The 23143-nt window shown below is 41.4% G+C and overlaps 1 protein-coding gene across 4 annotated transcripts in view; it reads right to left on the bottom strand.

Annotated features, from left to right (window-relative positions):
- STAMBPL1 (STAM binding protein like 1) overlaps positions 1-11121 on the bottom strand; it is a 53125-nt gene extending 42004 nt beyond the window's left edge. The window contains exon 1 of one of the 4 annotated variants that reach the window (XM_005225366.4): positions 10730-11121. The gene's annotated coding sequence lies outside the window, so the exon portion shown is untranslated. Of the gene's footprint in view, positions 1-1770; positions 2677-9764; positions 10236-10489; positions 10539-10729 lie in introns of those variants that run through there. The other 3 variants (NM_001076129.1, XM_005225368.5, XM_005225367.5) reach the window with 3 other exon arrangements.
- Positions 11122-23143: the final 12022 nt, after the last annotated feature.

The following is a 23143-nucleotide window of genomic DNA, read 5'->3' as shown; positions in this document are numbered from 1 at the left end:
TAACATCTGTAGACTAGACATTATAGTACTGTAACAATGTTAGTATCCTATTTTGATAACTACCATGATTAATGAGGTGTTAAAATTTGGGGGAAATGGGTAAAGGATACACAGAAACTCTGTGTACTATTTTTGCAGTTTTCTGTAAGTCTGAAATTACTTAAAATTAAATATTTGTAAAATGTTCAGCTAGTACTTTAACAATTCCTTCAACAAAGGACAACAAAAGGAAAAAAAGTTTGCATGACATGCAATATATATAATACCGGCTATGTCTAAACTATAAGGCATATTTGGGTAACAGTAAGAAAGAGATAAAAAGTTGAATAAAAACAGGCAAATGAACAAGTCATAAGAGAACTATGAATGGCTAAGCAACATGTGAAAGATGTTAATTTCACTAGTAATTATGAAACTATGAATTTGAAATGGTATTTTCATTTATTTGATAAACTTTACATGATCCATCATACTTAATATTGAAGACTGGAAGAAAAATTGGCTATTTAAAAAATAGTACATGTTTCTGTTGACCCAGCAATTCCAAGTTTTTCCCATAGACTGTCCTGCCCAATAATACACTAATAACACACACACATACACACACACACACACTCAAATACACATTTGCTCTAGATCAATGCAGAATAGCTTAAACATATTATAATTCTGGAAACTGAAATATGTAGGAGGAAATGGAAATATGCAGGTTATTTGAAAAAAAAATTTCTATAGTAAATGAAGCCATCAGAAAAGACTTACATCTGTATGCTCTGAACCAGGAAGTTGTCCGAGTTACAGCATCAAGTGAAAAAAAGGCAAGTTATAAAATAACATAACTCCCATCTTGTATTCCTAATACATATGTATTTAATGTATGTTGGTGTTTGCAAGAAAAAAGTTGAACAACATACACTGGACTGTTTTCAGCTGGTGACTCAGATGGTAAAGAATCTGCCTGCAATATGGGAGACCTTGGTTCGATCCCTGGGTTGAGAAGATACCTTGGAGAAGGGAATGGTGACCTGTTCCAGTATTCTTGCCTGGAGAATTCCATGGACAGAGGAGCCTGGTGAGCTAAAGTACAGGGGGTCGAAAAGAGTCGGACACAGTTGAGAGACTAACACTTTCACTTTCAACATAATTTGTTACAGATATGTATCACTTTATAATCAAATAATACTTTTTTTAAAAAAGAGCCTATACATCATAAGTAGGTAGCTCCAGAGTTTTAGTACAGCCCTGCCAGTTTCTAGATGTATGGGTTCTGACCAATTATTCCCTGAGTCTATTTCCCTGGTCTAATGTGAGACTCATGCCCAACCATGGTATGGCAGTGATACTAGTTGAAATATATAGTTATTCAAGGGCTCTCAAAGCTGAGAGAGACTATATGTCCTGACGGCTGGGCTGGGTGACCTTGATGTTACACCATAACATGCAGCTAGCTGCCTGTTGTTTAGTAAAGTCACCTTTGAGTCTTTTGTGAACCCCATGGACTGTAGCCCACCAGGTTCCTCTGTCCATGGAATTTTCCGGGCAAGAATACTGGAGTGGGTTGCCATTTCCTTCTCCAGGGGATCTTCCTGACCCAGGAATCAGACCCGCGTCTCCTCTGTTGGCAGGTGGACTCTAACACTGTGCCACCACCACTGCGGCTGCTGGAGACAGCAATTTACTGGCCAAAGGCCTTAAGGAAAACAGCTTGGGACAATTCTGCTTCATGAACCTTTCAGTCAGTCCTGCTAAAATCAAGGCCTAAGTGCTCACCTGCTCCCTTCTGCCCTTCATGAATCCTCTCTTCTGGACCAGGTATCAGGTGTCCCTTGCCCAAGAGTAAGGCTTGTTTGCGTCAGGTTAGTCCCCTGCTCAAAAAAGCAACTGGCAACCTACTGCCTACCAGAAGAGGTCCAAACACTCTTGCCAGCCCTCGGTGCTGTGCACTATTGACTTTGTTTTCCACTGCTTCATAATATATGGCTTCCTCTACTTCTCTTTTTGATCAAACCCTCCCTGTCCTACCCCAACATCCGCCATTCAGAAGGTTCGACATCCTTTCTAAAACTTCCCACCAACTCTGTGGTTTTCTGATTTCATCTATTTAAAAATAGGTAGTAATAAGGAAATAAAACACAGTATTGGGTGCCATTATAAAAACCCCAAGGCAGCATTGACACATGTTATTCCATAAAAATGTATATGAAAGTCAGAGGAATAAATGCATAAAACTTAAAAACAGAAGCACAAATCTGAATATGAAATTAAATTTAGCTTCTAAATAGGTTTTCCTCTAAGTATGGTTTATGGACCACCTGCATCAGAATTCTCTGAAAAGGTCGTTAAAAGAAGTCTCCCGGGCCCAGTCTAGACTTACTGAATAATAAATAACCTATGGGAGGACTTCTCTGGTGGTCCAGGGGCTATGAAATGTAGGGGCACAGGTTCTGTTCCTAGTTGGGGAACTAAGATCCCACATACCACATGGCCAAAAAATAAAACAAAATTTTTTTTAAACTTATAGGGGTGGCATGGAAGTCATTCTGGTTTTTAGAGACAGTTTGAGATGCACTGCCTTAGTGACTTTTCTAAGTCTTTCAATAATATTACACTTGACCAAAAGAAAGGGCTTCCCTTGTGGCTCAGATGGTAAAGAATCTGCTGGCAATGCAGGAGACTTGGGTTCGATCCCTGGGTCAGGAAGATCCCCTGGAGAAAGAAATGGCTACCCACTCCAGTATTCTTGCTTGGAGAATTCCATGGACAGAGGAGCCTGGTGGGCTACAGTCCATGGGGTCACAAAGAGTCGGACACAACTGAGTGACTAACACTTTCACTAACACTCTGAGGAAAGAAAAAGAACCTTGATCTCCTAAGAATGTCATTTACATTTCTTTCAAAGCCATATTTGAATTTCTTGAACTTTTCAACATTTGGACAAAAAAGTTCCACGCCCACTACTGACTCCAAATGATTTTCATTTTTTTTCCCCCTTAAAGAGGTATAATGGTTCAGTAAGCAGTTTCTCTGCCCCATTTTTACAAAAACAGGAATGTATGAAGGATTAATTCCAGGTTTTTCTTTTCTAACCTCATTCCATTCACCACTTCCAATTATTCTTCCCATTAAAGAAAATTTACCTATGGAACGACTTAAAAGCCAATCTTTCAAGGACAAAACAGATTGGAAAAAAAAATTGGAGTCAACCCATCAGATGACTGAAGCAGGAACCCACAGGCATGAAGGCCTCCCCATATTTCTTCCCAGTGGCTGAAATTCATGCTCCCAGAGTTAAAAGACAAGGCTCCAGCAACAGGTTAAATAAAATTACAGGGTCCTTAGATGAGCAGAAGTTAACCAAGATGGCCATTAGTGATTACAGTTTTCTTTCTGCTTTTAATGAAAAGGTGCACAGTTGATTATTGGCCTAGCCATTCAAGTCTGAAATGTAATACTCCCCCAGAGACCCACCCTCAGAGGTGCCTTAGAGTGTACCTCTAAGTACCTGGGAAGACAAAACAGGCAGGCAGTGTTAACTGGGGCCTAGAAGGGTTAAAAATGACTCATCACTGGCCACCTGTTTCCAGATAAACCAGAGTCAAGTCAAGTGAAGCAATCAAAGTGAATAATTTGTGATGGGTCTCTGAACAGTTATCTCTTAAATGAGCATGGGTTGAATCTTTGGTTCAGTTACTGCAGTACTGCTGAAACCTAAGTATAGCAAAAGTGTAAAAACAAAACACCAAATTCATCAAAACTCAAAGTGTTTCATCCTTAATCAAGTTTAAACTCACAAATTTTTAAAACAGTTCCTTTAAATAAACTGGACTTCAGTTAAATAATTACTTACACAAAAGGGTAAAATCAAACAGCACAGGCTATATTTTTTAAAGTCAGATTTAAAAAATATTCCTCAACTAAATAGTATCCATGAACTTTTTACACAAGACCAAGAATAGTTTTTGCCTCTTTAGAAAAAAACAATGAGTTACAAATTTCTGAAAGTTATTTATGAGAACAAATAATTATAAGGACTAAATTGCCAACATTCGTTGGACCATAAAAAAAGCAAGGGGATTCCAGAAAAAAATCTACTTCTGCTTCATTGACTGTGAGAAAGCCTTGGACTGTGTGATTCACAGCAAACCGTGCAAAATTCTTAAAGAGATGGGAACACCAGATTACAATATCTGTCTCCTGAGAAACCTGTATGCGGGTCAAGAAGCAACAGTTAGAACCTTACATAGAACGACTGGTTCAAAATTGGGAAAGGAGTACAAGGCTGTATATTGTCAGCCTGCTTATTTAACTTATATGCAGAGTACATCATGTGAAATGTTGGTCTGGATGAGTCATAAGCTAGAATCAAGATTGCAGGGAGAAATATCAATGACCTCAGATATGCAGATGATACCACTCTAATGGCAGAAAGTGAAGAGGAACTAAACAGCCTCACCTTGAAAAAGGTGAGTGAAACAGTTGACTTAAAACTCAACATTAAAAAAAACTAATATCACGGCATCTGTTCCCATCACTTCACAGCAAATAGAAGGGAAAAAAAGTGGAAGCAGTGACAGATTTTCTTTTCTTGGGCTCCAAAATCACTGTGGATGGTAACTGCTGCCATGAAATTAAAAGACACTTGCTTCTTAGAAAGAAAGCTACGACAAACCTAGACAGCATATTAAAAAGCAAAGACATCACTTTGCCAACAAAGGGCCATATATAGTCCAAGTTATGGTTTTTCCTGTGGTCATGTACAAATGTGATAGTTGGACCATAAAAAAGGCTGAACGCCGAATTGATGCTTTTGTATTGTGGTGCTGAAAAAGACTGCTGAGAGTCCCGTGGACTGCAAGGAGATCAAACCAGTCAATCCCAAGGGAACTTGAATATTCACTGGAAGGATTGTTGCTAAAGCTCAAGCTCCAATACTTTGGCCACCTGATGTGAAGAGCCAACTCATTGGAAAAAACCTCGATGCTGTGAAAAATTGAAGGCAAAGGGTGAAGAGAGTTGCAGAGGAGGAGATGGTTAGATAGCATCACCGACTTAGTGGACATGAACTTGAGCAAACTCTGGGAAATAGTAGAGGACAGGGAAGCCTGGCATACTGCAATCCATGGGGATGCAAAAAATCAGAGACAATTGAGTGACTGAACAACAACAACAACGTAATTTTAAATTTTGAAATCAGTGATGACATACTCCTTCCCAAAGAAGTGGTGGAGGAATTGAGAATTTTTTATTCTTTGTTGCCACAGCAATCTTCCCACCTCTAATTAAAATCTGATATCTATTTTTTTTTAATTGAGGTATAACTGAAGTATAATATAATGTTAGTGGCAGGTCCAATTATAAAAAAGATCTGGGCTTTTATAATTAGATGTGATGTAATTATTTCAACAAGTCAAAGAATAGCTGATATTTAACTTTAATATTTAATTTAAATTAAACTAAAATTAAGTTTAATTTTAACATTCAAGTTAAAATATTTAAATTAAAATATTAATACTCTAAAATATTCTGAATAAAAATGGTCATGAAATGGCATCATAACTTCACCATGGCTTATGAATGGGAGATATACGAGACTCTTAAAAAGTGGATAAAGGTAGATGGCATAGAAATTTTTTAACTACATTTCCAATAATTTCCAATAATATAATATTGGAATTATTATAATATTGGATACATTTCCAATAATATAATATATATACTCATCTGTAACATCTCTCCTTATCCAGTGATTATATATAATGTAAATATCTCCCTAATATAATGTATTATACAGCATATATATTACATATAATGTATATTTTTATAATGCACACATTTATATAATGTACACACTATATTACATATACTCTACATACACTGTAGCTTCCCAGGTAGCTCAGTGGGTTAAGAATCTGCCTGCAATGCAGGAGACACAAGAGACACAGGTTTGATCCCTAGGTCCATAGGGTTGCAAAGGTCTGGTGGGTCCATACGATTGCAAAGAGTTGGACACAACTAAAGCGACTGAGCACACACGCGCATTGTATAAAAGATACATAGTACGTATTACACGGGCTTCCCTGGTGGCTCGGGTGGTAAAGAATCTGCCTTCAATGCAGGAGACCTGGGTTTGATCCCTGGGTCAGCAAGACCCCCTAGAGTAGGAAATGGCAGCTCGTTCCAGTATTCTCACCTGGAGGATCCCATGGACAGAGGAGCCTGGCAAGCTACAGTCCCTGCGGTCTCAAAGAGTCGAACATGACAAAACAACTCACACACACACACACACACATCTTCCTGCCTCCAGCAAAGGTTCACTAGGTATAAGAAGGGATGTCACAAATGAATATAATATATATTACACAGGTCAACTTTTAGGCAAAAACAAATTGGAACCCTTCTTAATAAGGAATTCAATGAAAAATACCATTTACAAAACCATTAAACATCAAGGAAAAATAGCAAAAATTTTGTACAAGAATCTGGGTACTAATTCTATACAGGAGACGATAAACCCTACAGTGGAAATGATTGGACCACCAACTCTCATGAAGACAAGCCTCCACTTTTCTCACTCCAATAAGTGTCCCCACCTACGTCAGGAAAGCAGACACTGAGTCAGATTGTCTAAGTTTGATGCTCAGCTCTGTCACTCTCTGAGCAATGACCCTGAGCAATTTACCTAGCTTCTTTGTGCTTCAGTTTTTTAATCTGCAAAATTGTACCTATTGCATAAGATTGTTTTATGAATTAATAATAATAATAACAAACACGTTGCAATTAACCTCATGTCAGACACTTCTTAGAACTTTCCATTTATATCTATTTATTCATTTACTCCTCCCCCAAACCTCATGAGAGAAAAACTAACACCCCAATTGAAAGACAAATAAACTGAAGCTCAGAGAACTTAGGAACTCCCCCAAAAACACATAACTCATAAATGGCAAAAAGAGTTCACTTTCCTAACCACTACATCATCTTTGAGATAATACATGTAAAGGCTGAGTACAGTGCCCAGCATACGGCATATGTTTCATAACTAATGCTTTTATTAATAAGCATTTGTCAAATGTTTGCAAGATTCTGAGGTTACATCATGGCTTGGGAGGAAATAATGCTTTGCATCAAGTGGAGAGGTGTTCTGTGGATGTGGAATACGTGTGTGACCACACTGTATGTACCCCAGATTAACACCTCCTCTTCCACATAAAACAAAGAATCCTGATGTCTGGCTGTCTAAAGTTCTCCCTTCTTCATCCCAGTGTCACTGGGATCCTCCGTTAGGCTGTCATTATCTGACACCAGATTATACCTGTACTCTCTCCTTTTGCCAATCCACTCCCCATCCAATTGCCAAAGTGCCCTTCCATAAAGATTCTTTCACACCTACTCCTTTCAAGAAACCTATCTTGAATTGGCTATGTTACCAAAATCAAATTTCCACTCCCTTGCTTTCAAGGACCTTAATAAGACATGAAAGGAACATGACTTTAACTTTAGTTCAAGTGCTCCGGTGCCTACTTACCAAATAAATACTTGATAAGAATGGCCGTGTTTCACTATGCAGAGAATAGCAGTATTTGTGCTACTTCAAAACCATGATAAGCAATTTTAAAATTTTATTTATTTTGGGCAAAGCCCAAGAGAAAAAAACTTAAATATTTAAGTATCTCATCTTAAACAGCTTGACTGGAGTTTCAAAAGGGAAGAATAACAGAGAAAAATCTGCTTTATTATATGCACTATAATGTTAATACCTAGGCAAATTCCAGTCAGCTTTCTGATCTTTCATTCTGAAATTAGATCATGAATCACAGGGTAAACCTCCAATGACTGAGGATGGAAAATGAGAACTATTAAAAAAAGGGGGGAGGTGGGGGTATAACACCCTTCATATTCAAGATCACACAATGCATTCATTTCCAAGAGTGTCTTGAAAGGCTAACTAGAGCTAAGCAAAAATATGAATTACTGGTTCTTATCTCACAGGGCTGCTTTTAATAAATACAAGTTGCTAAGTAACCAGTGGTCTGAATTAATGTCTTTTTTCCAACCATATCAATGGGCAAAATAGTATAGATTTAATTTAAAACTTAGAAAGAAAATCAAACATGAACTTCAAAGACTTAGCTATTTGTCAAATGTTTAAGTGACTTTTCCACTCAGCATGAGAAGATGAAGGATTGTACTAGAAGTTCACCTGATTTGCTTAGAAATCCAACTAATTTCTGACAAAAGGCATATCCAGATGTAGCTACATCCAGATCATTCCTGAGTTGAACATTCTGATGTCAACTCAGGATTTCTGAATGTACACTCAACACATCCAGTTGCACAACTCACATGTTCAGACAGCTGAAATAAGCAAGTCAGTAGGTAGCACTACAGTGGTTTTTCCTTTTGTTTTAGAAGGATTGCTATTGTTCCTTCAGTTGGTCTTAGTTGACTGTATCAATTGCCTCCATTTTGACGAAATGTTTAATGATTCCTATAAAGTGATGGCTAGAAACAGTCAACATTAAAAGAGGTTATATAGTGAGCATGGGAAGATTCTAGAATTGGTATTCATTTAAATGAATATTTAGTGTACAGCTTAAATATTAGACTCCAGAGACAGAGAACTGATCATCATATTTTCCAGAATGACCATGAGTCACTTTTTGTAGTTTCAACTGAAGTTACTTCTAAATTTTTCACAGGGCCGAGAAAAAAAAAAAATGCTAGGATTAGACAGAATCACAAGCCCAGTGGTTTAAAATTGTGTCTAATGGGTGAATGTGTCCGCCAGGGAGGCACCTGGTGGTTTCTGGGCAGCATGTACTATTTCTTCTACCCCTCAGATTTTAAGCAAGAATCACCAGGCTTTCCTTCTCTGTAAAAGGCAACCTCACTCCCTGGATTGTAGCTGTAAGTAGGTTTGAGGAGAATCCTTGAGGGAGGAATGTGATCAAACTGTGTTAAGTTCTTTGTGCTTAAAAAGAGAGAGAGAGATAACTATTGCTAACAATTCTTTAACTATTTTTATCAGTCCTTCTCAGAAGCCAATCCCAGAAACAGTCTCCTCTCCAGGAACAAGTCTCTTTACTGAGGTCCCCTCCATCCTGGGGACCACGATGCTCCCATTTCTCCCTCCAAGCCTCTCACTGGGAATGAGGCTTATGAAACAGGATGAAAGTAGGCAAGAAACTGACCCTGAAGACCACAGTGGATAAAGCAGTAGGACTCTTTACCTGCTGATTTAAATGGTGCTTCCTTGACAAAAGAGTGTAAGAAAACAAGTTTCTTCCTAAAATTCCCAAGAACCAGCTGATACATAAATTACAGTTAAAATAGTATATTCAAGAGCAGATTCCCAAGAGGCAAGCAAATTGCTGTATATATGCTTGAACAGAAAACAAGCAGCCAGTTCATTTTCCAGGGGGATTCCAATAACATCTCAAGTTTCTGAATGAAAAAGATGTAATGGAGTACATCGTAAAGAGGAACCTAATTCTCAAAGGCACTGACTCAGTATTAAATGGAAACATAGGTCTTTACAGAGAAGCTACATAATGCCCACTATAACAGAGTCACAGAGAACATCTTTGAAGTTCAAGTTAGCATCCATCCCACAAAGACTGCCAACTAAAACAAGGTTTGGAAAAACAGAAAACAGGCTTCATCTCTATATAAAACCACCATAGAAAACTACTCCCCTAAACTCGAAACAGAAAATCAAACATTCAGGTGTAACGGAACTGCTGAAACGAATCTGCCATACTGACCTTGACAGGGCCTTGAATCATGAAATCATAGATCAGCATCCTGATGATTATCCATTATAAAGTCGGAAACGCCTTAAAACCCAGGACTTCATTTTATTCTCAGTGGCTAGCAGGATGTTTGGAACGCAGTGTGTTCTCCGGAGCTCTCTTAGATTTCTGTTTTACTTACTACCAAACACTGATTTCCATAAAGCCACCCCCATGCCACTCAAGCACTTAAGATTTCCTTCAATCCTCCCCATCAGGTTCTGCTTCCTGAATTACTTGTTTATTTCTTTATTTCTGAATGTCTGTAATTACAACACCTTAGGCTTTTGACTATCAGCGGTGTGGGGTTGTCTCAGAAAGTTCTGGAAAATTATGTTTTAGTGACATGCCACTTTGTGCATTTCATTAAGGCTTTCAGTTAAGGCTTATACGTTATTCAGGTGAGAAAAAAAAAAAAAAAAAAGCCTTAAGAGTGGCTCGTCAAGGGCATAACAGTAAGCATCAGATACAAAGACCTGCCACACGTCCCTCCGGGACGCCTGTTTTTCCAACCTCGCCCCTTCCTTCCCCACACCACGCACCCCCAAAGACAGTGCGGTGGGCTCTCTGAACCGTCTCCGAGGCAGCACCCCAAGTCTATACCAGAAACACACGCGGGTACATGGATCACCGCCAGGGTCCCGCCCTGCCCCCCAGGAGTCACAGCTTCCTGCTTTCCCCATCAAGGTGAAACTAACCCCTGGGAGCCCGCCGGGGGGCGGACAGAGGCAACACAGGCGGAGACAGGCGATCGCAGGGCTGGCAGGAAGGAAGTGAGCGGCTGGCAAAGCGCATTTTCCTCCCGCGGAGCAAGCCCGGGACAGGACGCCGCTAGCGGAAGAGGGGCGAGTGCGCGCCAGGCCGGTGGCACACGCGCCCGGCGTGCACACGCATCTGTGCCGGTGCGCGCTCACCCGCGGGCGCGCGCGCCCACTCACCAGCAGCCTCTGATGTCCGGAGCCCGCGTGGCACGGCGACTGCAGCGGCTCTCTCCACGCCTGCCGTGTGGCCTGGGCATCCGTCTGGCCGCTGCAGCCCGGGCCGCGGTGGCTTTTGCTAGAAGGCAGTGCCGCCGGGTGATAGCGCGCCCAGGGAGCAGGCGCCCGCTCCCTGGCTTCGGCGACCCTCCTCCTCTGCTCTGCGGACTGGTGGTGCTTTGCCGCTTTCACTTGTTGGGTCTCGGTGCGCTCCTCCCCTGCTTCTCTTCGCCGCCGTGGCTCCTCAAACCCCGACGCGCAGGCCTGGCGAAACCGAGCCTGCAGCAGCCGTCCCTGCTACCGCCGCGGCAAGAAAATAAACTGCCCCTGCGATAGTCCTGGCCGCCTCTGCTCGGGCCCCTGGGTGCCGCCTCCGCCTCTGCCTCCGCCCCCCTCCCTCTCCCCGGCGGCGGCGGCGGCGGCCTCCAGTGGTCCCAGAGAGAGCTCGCGGTTGGAAGCGGGTCTCTGCTTTCGGCCTAGAGGGAGTGTGAAACGATGGAGCGCACTTTCTCTCCTGAAACTCTGCCCCTCCCTTCCTCGCCCGGAATTCTCATTTTGCTCCGCCATCAGTGTCACCCAGGTGGACCAGAGTAGGTGCCTTTTAAGTGTACACGTGTGGTGATACAGCAGGATTTGAGCGTGAACTCGTGGCGCAGTGGTAAAGAATCCGCCTGCCAATGCAGGAGACACAGGAGTCTGGGGTTCCTTCCCTGGCTTAGGAAGATCCCCTGGGGGAGGAAATGGCAACCCAGTCCAGTATTCTTGCCTGGAAAATCCTATGGACAGAAGAGCCTGGCGGGCTGCAATCCATGAGGTTGCAGAGAGTCAGACACGACTGAGCGCGCACACACACTCGCATTGGAGTCAGAGGAAGGAAAGGGTTTTGATGGAAAATCTCATTAGACCTCCTGTTAGGAATTCCATCTTGAGATTTATCCATTACCCACCACCACCATGAAACACTTTAGTCCTCTTCCTTTCTGCCCACTCCCTGTCCTCCGGTAATGAAAGCTATTATATATGCTGGATATTATATTAACATGTGTAGTGTTTTTAGTATGGCCTTGGCATTGAGCTGGGCACTCTTGACGTGAAATCATACGTCATCCTCTCCACAGCCTTAGAAAAGTTACTGCTATTTTTCCCATGACTGAGATACAAAGAAGCAAGGTAATTTGTCCCAGGTTACCTACCTAGAGGCCTTCTCTGGTGGCTCAGCGGGTAAAGAATCTGCCTTTAGTGCATTAGACGCAGGAGACGCCAGTTCCATTCCTTGGTCAGGAAGATCCCCTGGAGAAGGAAATGGCAACCCACTGCAATATTCTTGCCTGGGAAATCCCTTGGACAGAGGAACCTGGGGTCCTTAAAGAGACATGACTAAGAGACTGGACACACACACCTGTGCTGGGTTTTGAAATGGAGAGATCTATTACAGGCACCCTTGATTTTTAAGAAGCAATGATGTCATTGGGGTTGGGGGGAGAAGTTAAGGGGGGGTTTTTTGCTTTCAAATTTTAAATTTGAGTCTAAATTTTAAAATCAGGAAATTTGGGGATTTCCTTGATGGTCCAGTAGTTAAGACTCTGCCTTCCAAAACAGTGGGCACAGCTCCATCCTTGGTTTGGAAACTAAGGCCTCACAGGCTGTGGGGTGCAGCCAAAAATTAAGAAAATAAATAAGTAAAATCAGGAAACTTTATAAAAATTCAGACTTTGGGCATGTGCTAGAAAGTTGGAAGAACTTGCAATTTTTGGATTATGGTGGGTTCTAGCAGCCATCATCTGGAATGGAATATGCGCTTCAATTTCCCACACTCCCACCATTCCTTTGTACCCCACCTCACTGACCATGAGGATATGGTAGACAGTTGAGTGTGTAGTCCTCAACTAGATAATCTCATGACGCCCAGTCACGTCCAACTCTTTGGGACCCAACCTGTAGGCTATAGCCCTCCAGGCTTTTCTGTCCACGGGGATTCTCCAGGCAAGAATTCAAGTGGGTCACCATGCCCTTCTCCAGGGGATCTTCCCAGCCCAGGGATTGAACCCAAGTCTCCCACATTGAGGGTGAATTATTTACCATCTAAGCCACCAGGGAAGCCCCATGACCTACTAGACAATCTAAAATTCATTGGCTATTTAAAAAATTATTCAAGATTTCTAAAAAATATTAATACTCTGAAACAAAGAATCCCACATAAATATTTACAGTAGTCATTGATCATGGTCTTGTTGCCTAGAATCCCAAACTCTCATAAAAGCCAAAATGGCCATACTCATGGTCTCCTCCCCGTACCAGCTTAGGTACTGTCACGCGACCTACTTTATCCATGTCTCTGAATCTGGAATCTGAGTCAAAGGACATTTTTGAAATAACACCAGGCTCTGTAAAGTGGCTTTTGGTGCCCATAAATAGCAGTGCCAGAGGTGAGAAGCGGGGCGGCCCAGTAGCAGTGTCGGTGGTGTCCTCCACAGGCTGTTTGGGCGGTGTTGCCTGTTCTCCTGCCAGCTACCCAGCGGCCCTGCCTGTGTGATGAGCCTGCGTTTCCAACCTTCCTGTCTCTTTGGTGTTCGATGTAATGGCCTTCCAAGACATTTCCCTTCTGCTTAAGTTAACCAGAGTTGGTTTCAGTTTTATCTACGAGAGCTCTGACACAGTGCCATTGGGTTGATCCAAACTCTGCTTCCCTTTCATTAACTGAATTATGAAAAGTAGGCACAGATACTTCTGTGGTGGTCTAGTGGTTAGGACTCCATGCTTTTCATGCAGGGGGCACAGATTTGATCCCTGGTTGGGGAAGTAAGATCCCTCACACTGCACAGTGGGGCCTAAAAAAATAATAATAAATAATGATAATGATAATAACAATAATAAGGTGGGCACAAGTATTTATACAACTTTTTAAAATTAATTAATTTTATTTTGGCTGTTCTGGGCTGTGTTGCTGCACAGGTTCTTCTCTGGTGGCAACTGGGGGCTACTCAGTTGCCATATTTGGGCTTTTCATTTCGGTGGCTTCTCTTGTTGCAGAGCATGGGCTCTAGAACACAGGCTCAAGAGCTGGGCTTAATTGCTTTGAGGATATGGGATCTTCTTGGACCAGGGATTGAATCCGTGTCTCCTGCATTGACAGGTGTATTCTTTACCACTAACCCATCAGGGATGCCCTACAACTTTTATCTTAGAGAATTTTAAAGTGTTCTGTAATTTTTCTTCCACTTGTAGAGATTCTATTTCAATATTAATCTCTTTAAAAGATAGGATTTTTCACCTTTATCCATTATATTAACAAAGATTGTGTATAAAAAAGTTGACCTCAATGCTAGTGAGGATGCAATAAAATGAGCCCCTTATCTGGTGGTGCAATTTGGATATTCTCCCAGGGATGGAATTTATCAGTGCGTTAATTTATTTAACAGAAGCTATAAAATACACACATCTCTTTGCCCAAAGTAATTCCACTTCCGGGAAGCAATTTATCCTAAGGAAATTGGAAATGAGTAAGATTTTTTTCCACTGAGATATTTATCACCAACTTTGGATTTTAAAGTTATGTTTATTATGAAACTGCTTACAATACAATGTTAAATAAATAAGAATGGTACAAAACTGCATATATATATATAATCTCAAGTAGGTAAAAACAGAGGGAAAACACATAAGATAATTTATTAAAATTACCCCCTAGAGATTAGTTATGGGCAATTTTAATTGCCTTCTTTACACATTGCTATAATTTAAATTTCCTGTAAAGGACATGATTTTGTCTTATTCAGGGAAAAGAAATAAAAATAAACAGTATTGTAATCAGAAAAATAATAATGTTTTATCTGTCACAGTGGGCTTCCCTGGTGGCTCAGTGGTAAAGAATCAACCTGCCAATGAAGGGGATAAGGGTTTGATTCCTGGATCAGGAAGATCCCCTGGGGAAGGAAGTGGCAACCCACTCCAGTATTCTTGCCTGGGAAATCCCATAGACAGAGGAGCCTGATGATCTACAGTCCATGGGGTCTCAAAAGAGTTGGACACAACTTAAGGACTAAAACAACAATAATTTATCACTGTGCCTCATTTGTAATAGTTACATAACAAATGTTTGAGAAAAATCTAAAGGTAGGAATAAAGAAGGGAGGGAGAAAGGAAGGTCATACTATTTCACAAAATGAATTAAGGGATAGTGTCTCCTCTGTCATTTGCTTAGTTGATGGTACATATAGAAACTGGAATGCAACTCTAAATTGCTTTATTAAGTAATGCTGCATTTGAGTATTTCCCAACTGTAATAAGTGGCAAAACAGTAATACCGTTCTCACTGGATGAGTAGTAGGGAGTTTTTTTTCTCGTGTTCCACAACATCAGCGATAAGTCTGTTCAGAGAAGTTGGATGAGCACAGGGTGTTGGTGTTTAAGACAAAGAGGCAACTTCTTGCCTCTGATTGGCCTTCGCCTGGCGGCTGGCCAGCCCTCCTTGGGGCACCCAAAAGTCCACAAGTTTGGAGTAGTCTTTGTTCTCCCCATCAGTCAACATCCTAATAGCATCGTATTTGCTGAAACTGACAACACTTGCACCTTGGAAATAAAGCTATGGGACAAACCTAGACAACATATTAAAAAAAAAAAAAGACACATCACTTTTCCCCCCAAAGGTCTGTATGGTCAAAGCTATGGTTTTTCCAGTAGTCATGTAAGGATGTGAGAACTGGACAGTAAAAAAACCTGGGCCCGAATTGATGCTTTCAAAGTGTGGTGCTGGAAAAGACTTTGGAGAGTCCCTTGGACAGCAAGGAGATCAAACCAATCAATCCTAAAGGAGATCAACCCTGAATATTCTTTGGAAGGACTGATGCTAAAGCTGAAGCGCCAATACTTTGGCCACCTGATGCAAATAGCTGACTCATTGGAAAAGACCTTGATGCTGGGAAAGATTGAAGGCAAGAGGAAAAAGAGGCAGCAGAGGATGAGATGGTTAGATAGCATCACTGACTCAATGGACATGAATTTGAGCAAACTCAGGGAGATAGTGAAGGACAGAGGAGCCTGGTGTGGTGCCATCCATGGGTTCTCAAAGGGTTGGACACAACTTAGAGTCTGAACAGCAACAAATAGTGCAAAGAGAAAGTGGGCAGGGTTGAGTTTAAATTGATTAAGAAATTGAAATTGCATTTGTGCATTCCCCAAATTGTTTGGTGTGTGCACATAAAATGGTGGTCCTTGGAATGCTTCTCTGGTGGCTCAGATGATAAAGAAACTGCCTGCAGTGCAAAAGACCTGGATTTGATTCCTGGGTGGGAAAGATTCCCTGGAGAAGAGAATGGCAATCCAGTCCGGTATGCTTGAGTGGAGAATTCCACAGATAGAGGAGTTCTGTGTCCGTGAAGAGTCGGTCATGACTGAGCAACTTTAACTTTCTTTACTGGGGGTCCTTCCTGAGACCAGATGAACTGGGATTCTTGTTCTTTGTTTCACAGATTTAAAATTTCCTGATTCTGGATTATCTTTAAAATCAAAGGGGAAAAGTGAATGAAAATGACCAACTCATTCTACTGGAAGAAAAACTCATCTCATAGATTGTGTGTTTAAAAGCATGTGCTTTAGAAATTATTATATTTTTTAGAACATTTGTTCTTAAAACTCTTGGGTTTGCAGTTGTTTATACCAATGGTTCTCAAAATATGGAAGTGACCCTTGAAATCTTTTCAGACAGTCAAAACTATCCAGTCTCTTCAGCAAGGTCAAAACTGTTTTCATGAAAACATAAATCCATGATTTGACATTTTTGTCCTCAATCTCTCATGAGTTTGTAGTAAAGTTTTCCAGAGCTGCATGGATGCTGTCTCCACAGCTAGAGTGCAGACACAGATGTAGAATCCAGTCATGTCCTATGAAGCCAGATGCTGAAAGAGATTTGTAATAATATAAAATAGGGCCAGTTTTCTTACTAATTTGCATTATGTTTGGTGAAAATACCATTATATTGTAATGAAAGTGAGTTGTTTGGTTTAACATGGGATCAGTTTATTATTTTTATTACATTGATAAATATTTTAAATGTGTCTATATTATTTTCTAGTGTAGTAAAAGGAGAAGGCAATGGCAACCCACTCCAGTACTCTTGCCTGGAAAATTCCATGGATGGAGGAGCCTGGCGGGCTTCAGTCCATGGGGTCACTAAGAGTCGGACAGGACTGAGCAACTTCACTTTCACTTTTTTACTTTCATGCTTTGGAGAAGGAAATGGCAACCCACTCCAGTGTTCTTGCTTGGAGAATCCCAGGGACGGGGGAGCCTGGTGGGCTGCTGTCTCTGGGATCGCACAGAGTCGGACACGACTGAAGCGACTTAGCAGCAGCAGCAGTATAGTAAAAAATGAATAGATGTAACTCACATAAATAAAAGCTCTCTAGAGTCCTCAATAATTTTGAAACTTGTTTTAAGACTATATAGATGTACACTTAAAACTAACACAACATTGTAAATCAACTATACTTCAATAAAAAAGAAATGAAAAAGAAGAAGATTGTATAGAGTCCAGAGACTGAAAAGTTTGCAAACCAATGATCTGTGACATCAAGGAGTTATTAATAATAAGGGGCTTGTTATTATCTGAATAGGGACTTCCCAGGTGGCTCAGTTCAGTTCAGTTCAGTCACTCAGTCATGTCCAACTCTTTGTGACCCCATGAATCACAGCACATCAAGCCTCCCTGTCCATCACCAACTCCCGGAGTTCACTCAAACTCACGTCCATTGAGTCGGTGATACCATCCAGCCATCTCATCCTCTGTCGTCCCCTTCTCCTCCTGCCCCCAATCCCTCCCAGCATCAGAGTCTTTTCCAATGAGTCAACTCTTCGCATGAGGTGGCCAAAGTATTGGGGTTTCAGCTTTAGCATCAGTCCTTCCAATGAACACCCAGGACTGGTCTCCTTTAGGATGGACTGGTTGGATTTCCTTGCAGTCCAAGGCACTCTCAAGAGTCTTCTCCAACACCACAGTTCAAAAGCATCAATTCTTCAGCGCTCACCTTTCTTCACAGTCCAACTCTCACATCCATACATGACCACTGGAAAATCCCAGGTGGCTCAGGGGTAAAGAATCTGCCTACTGATGCATGAGACACAGGAGACACAGATTCGATCCCTAGGTCAGGAAGATCCCCTGGATTAGGAAATAGCAAGCCACTCCAGTATACTTGCCTGGAAAATTGCATGGACAGAGGAGCCTGGCAGGCTACAGTCCATGGGGTCTCAAAGCCTTGGCAGGACTGAGAACACACACCACCACCCAAGCTCTGAATAACCTATTTTCCCTTCAAACCTCATTGAGGAAATATATCATAACTATGGCAACTAGCCTGTGTCAGTAAACGCAGGAAACAACTGCTTCAAAAATGGAAACTGCAGGCATGTTTGGCTTTTTCCACTCCTGGGATTTATTTTGGTGCTTTCTTCCTGTTAGTTACTTAGGCTTCAGAGAATTCTATGCCCATTATGTTCTCATATCCAGTATACTGGATACTCAATGAGGTTTCAGAATTCCTGGAAACTTGTCTTCTCCTACAAACTGCCCTAATTTTTCTGAGCCTAAATTTTTCTGCAGAACATGGGAATGATGGCCACATTACAAAGGTAGCTGTGAAGCTCTTAATATAGTTATGAAACTGATAAATATGAGAATATTTTGGAAACTACAATGAGCTTTACAGATAGAAGGCTTACTACAATTTAACATTTTGACATCCAGACATTTGATGAAAATGTAAATTCTCTCTTCAACTGGTATTATTTAATCCCTTGGATTTCTGTACATAATATGTTGATAAATGTGGATAAATAGTAGTAGTGTTTGGAGCAATAGACTTTTTTCTAAAGACCTTTGTTTGCAGGCTGACTTACATACAGACATAAAGGATGTGTTTGGAGGGACAGACAGGTAGAGGGAGAGCAGGAGAGAGGTGGTGTTAATAGAAGAGCACCTGACCCCCTACCCTTACTGTCACAATGTGTCCTGTGACAGTGGCATCTCCCCTGGGGCTGCTTCATGTAATAGAAATCCTTCTGTGGCAAGCTTTGACTATTATTTAACAGCTATTCATAGATTCAAGCAGAAAAGCACACAAGATAGCATTGTATTTGTTATTTAAATTTAAAATGTCTGGGCAATGCAAGAAGAATATCTTCTGTTTATAGAAAAATGTGCCCAACTGAAGTTTTCATTGGAGAGAATAAAAGCTTCCTAAAATACAACTCTTAATCTATTGCTGTGTGAGCAAAGACATGACCTTTTCCAAAGACAAATAGTAAAAATAGCAGATCTCTAAAGATACCTGTGCAACTGGGCTTAACCTTAGTCTCATAATGTAGATACATGCTAATGTCTTTGTCTGCTCAGGCTGCTGCAACAAAAGGCCATAGACAGGGTGGCTTAAACTACAGAATTTTTCTCATGTTTCTGAACACTGGCAAGTCCCTATTAAGGTGCTGGCCAACTGCGTTTCTGGTGAGAGCTCTCTTCCTGTCTTGTAGACACCAACCTTCTCTCTGTGTCCTCACATGGAGGCCCAGGGGAGAAACAGATCTCTCTCTCTTTTCATCTTATTATAAGGCCACAAATTCTTCAGGGTTAGGACTCTACCCTTCTGACTATTTAATCTTGAAAAGAAAGTGAAAGTGTTAGTTACTCAGTTCTGTCCAACTCTTTGAGACTCCATGGGCTGTAGCCTGCCAGCTTCCTCTGTCCATGGAATTCTCCAGGCAAGAATATTAGGGTGGGTAACCCAGGTCTCCTGCATTTACCATCTGAGCCATCAGGAAAGCCCTTATTTAACCTTCAGTTCAGTTCAGTTCAGTTCACTTGCTCAGTTGTGTCCGACTCTTTGTTGACCCCATGGACTGCAGCACACCAGGTCTCCCTGTCCATCACCAACTCCCGGGGTTTACCCAAACTCATGTCATTTAATCACTCCCTAAATGTCTTGGGACACTCCCTCATGTCCTTAATCACTCCCTAAAAGTCTTGTCTTTAAATATAGTCATATTGAGTCACATTTATGGGTACCCAATTCATCTCTAGCAACATATTTCCCATAGAAGTAGGTATTTGATACAAAATAGACCTTGAATGAAACCGCGTAGTTTCACACAAGTCTCCTAGGAACTACAGGATTCTTCTACCCCAGAGCACGAAATACTCGTGACTCTCACGTTATGCACTCACTTATTCAGTTACTCTGAATAAATGTCAGACTTTGTCATCATAGGTCACTCTGTCGTAATGCGTTATGTTTTTAGACTCAAATAGATACAAACACAGTCTGCCCTGCAAAAAGGAGGGCAGACTAATCGCTAAGAGGTTATATTTATTCCCTGTCTTTGACTTCGTCATTTTTTTTAAATCATAAAGATTTTGTTATCATTTTTTTTTGAGGTGGAAAATACAGTATATTTTCTTGAGCAAGCAGAATTTTCAAGTTTGAGAATCCGAAGTTACCACAGATATCATCTAGCCCAACTTCCTTGCTTCACAGAGGAGGAAACTGAGGTCTTGAAAGCAGCAATGACTTGTCAAGGTCACTGTAGACTGCACCACAAGTTTAGTCTTGAATCTGTTCCATTACGGTCAGGAAACATGGTTAGCTCACCACTAGCCAGTGTTAGATTTTACTTTTACTGATTGTACATTACTTTCCCAGGCATGATTTAATTGGTTGGTTCTCTTAAACCTGTGAAACTAAAAGGCTGTATGTGAGGCCAAAAGGTGAAGGATTGTGTTTCTAGAAAGGGTACACAGAAAGGAGTGGAGGTGAGAAGACTGAAAATCTGCAAAGCACACGAGAGTAAGGGTCAGAAATAAAGTGGAACTCAAGTCCCATATAGACGCAAGTGGATATCTTTTCTGCATGATGGAAGATAAATGAATTTGTGAAATTGGGTGTGAAGTGGCAAGATAGTCGAGGACAAAACATGGATGCCTTTAGTCGGACAAATTTTACATCAAAAGCGAGTTGGTTAAGGGACTTCCATGATGGTCCAGTGGCTAAGACTGTGCTTCCACTGCAAGGACTGGAGGTTTGATCCCTGACTGGGGAAACTGAGATCCTACATGCTGTGTGGTAGCATGACCAAAAAATATAAATAAATAAATTAAAAAATTAAAAACCAGTTGATTTATCTAAGCCTCAGTTTATTGATGGGTAAATATAGTAGAATTCTTAGGAAGACTAAATAAAACCATATTTAGCTTCTTCCTGTGTAAGGCAGGAAGGGATGGAAGGAGGTTTTAGAGTCTGGACTACAAAACAGTGGTGCTGTTGTTAACTTAAAGCAATAAAATAGCCATTTATTTATTTATTTATTACCACAGATGGATCTATTTGGGAACAGGAAAGGCGAGGAAGCTATACTTTTATAGAGGAGACTAGGACATTGGGAAAGCCTGTTGTAAAAATGAGTCCTTTGGAGGAAACTGGCAGGTCAAAGTCTAGTAGCTTTTCATTGGCTGAGTTGTGGCAGTCTCTCATTAGTGGAGCTGTTACTAGGTAAGAAGAAAATCTTCCTCCTGTTGGTGGTAGTGAAGTAGTCACTTCCTGCCAGAGGTGCAAGGTACATCTCTTTTTGTTGGAATCTGTATTGATGGCAAGTGGTAAATGTGTGAGGGCTCCCCCTGCTGGTCCCCAAATCTATTTTCATGAGTTTCCCTTTATTAATTTTCACACTGTTTTTGCTAGGAAAAAAAATCAAGCAATTATATAGGCTCTGTGAGATGGTGATGTGTTGGCAATGAATGCAGAGCTGCTGCTGCTGCTGCTGCTGCTGCTGCATCGCTTCAGTCGTGTCCGACTTTGTGCAACCCCATGGACTGCAGCCTACCAGGCTCCTCTGCCCATGGCATTTTCCAGGCAAGAGTACTGGAGTGGGTTGCCACTGGCTTCTCCAAACACAGAGCAGCCAAGTGGAAATGCCTAGCAATCCTGAGACCTTAAGGTATAGATTTGGATATTAGTTGCTGAATGGTGATCAGAAAATGAATGAAAGCCTAAAGGCTTAATGGGAAAGGCCTGCACATCATGGATGTCCATGTGTGCTAGGCTGAAGAAGGAAGAGGAGCCAGAAAAGGGCAATCTTAGAAGAGAGCCAGTTATAACTGAGTGTGGGAAATGTTGTAAAACTGCTGACTTTTCCTGGCCCATTTGCTTACATCCTCTCACTTGATCCACACAACTCAACAAAGTAGGTCATATCATCACCTTTATTTTCCTGGTGAGAAAATGGAGTGATACAGCCATGATGAAAGCTGGCATTCTGAACCGCAGGGAGCAGAAGATCTCATTAAGTAAGGGGAGGTGGACAGGGCCAAATGCGGCAGGGATGGCAAGAACAAAGTCTGAAGGAAGGCAATTGGATTTTCCCATTTACAAGTTACTGGTCGTAAAGAGTATGCTTTCAGAAGAGGGGTAGCATATCAACCAGGTTATAGGAAAGTGAAAAGAAAGTGTTGGGAAAGAAATGGGAAGGCAACTGTGCACCAGTTACCCCAAAGGAAGGCAAGGACTAGACTGGTAGTCAGGGAGTCCCCAGAGCCTAGCACTGATAGCTTCTTCGTCCAGTCAGGGAAGCAAAGGGAAAGACCAGGTATCAAAAGGCAGAAAGAAGACTGTGCAATATGAAAAGAAGTAATGAAGACAGCTTTATTACTTCTTGGGCTTCCCAGGTGGTGCTACTGGTAAAGGACCTGCCTGCCAGAAGACTCAAGAGATGTGGGTTTGATCCCTGAGTCAGGAAGATCCCCTGGAGGAGAGCAGCAACCCACTCTAGTATTCCTGCCTGGATAATCCCATGGACAGAAGAGCCTGGCGGGCTATAGTCCATGGGGTTGCAAAGAGTCAGACACGACTGAAGCAACTTAGCATGCATTCAGTGAAGACAGCAAGGTCTTAAAGGATGGGATCAATAATGCAGGGAGAGAGGAACTATCTTACCAAATAAAATAATTCAATGGAAATCTACCTCACGGTAATTACTGACCCCAGACTATTCAATTTTGAGTTAAGTTTTGAGTGTGAGACTTTTTACTCTTGGTTCAGCGTTTTCCTCTGAACTTGGATCATTAGAACCATGAACACAGGCCATATCTGCCAAAGGCAAGGTCATTTACGGCAATGATTAAGAGAGAAAGTGCTTTGGAGTCAGACATGGGTTTAAATCTTAGTACTGCCACTTTGCAGCTGTGTGACCTTTGAGCCAGTGGATTAACTTCTCTGAATGTTAGTTTACTCATCTATAAAATAGGGATAATAATTTACTTCAAAGGGAGTTTATAGCTACGCACTGAGCTATTATAGTAAGTACTTAGCACAGTGATCAGCACCCTGTGGGCAC

This window comes from Bos taurus, chromosome 26 (assembly GCF_002263795.3).
Source record: "Bos taurus isolate L1 Dominette 01449 registration number 42190680 breed Hereford chromosome 26, ARS-UCD2.0, whole genome shotgun sequence".
NCBI classification, from domain to species: domain Eukaryota; kingdom Metazoa; phylum Chordata; class Mammalia; order Artiodactyla; family Bovidae; genus Bos; species Bos taurus.
This window is presented reverse-complemented; position numbering and strand designations above follow the sequence as displayed.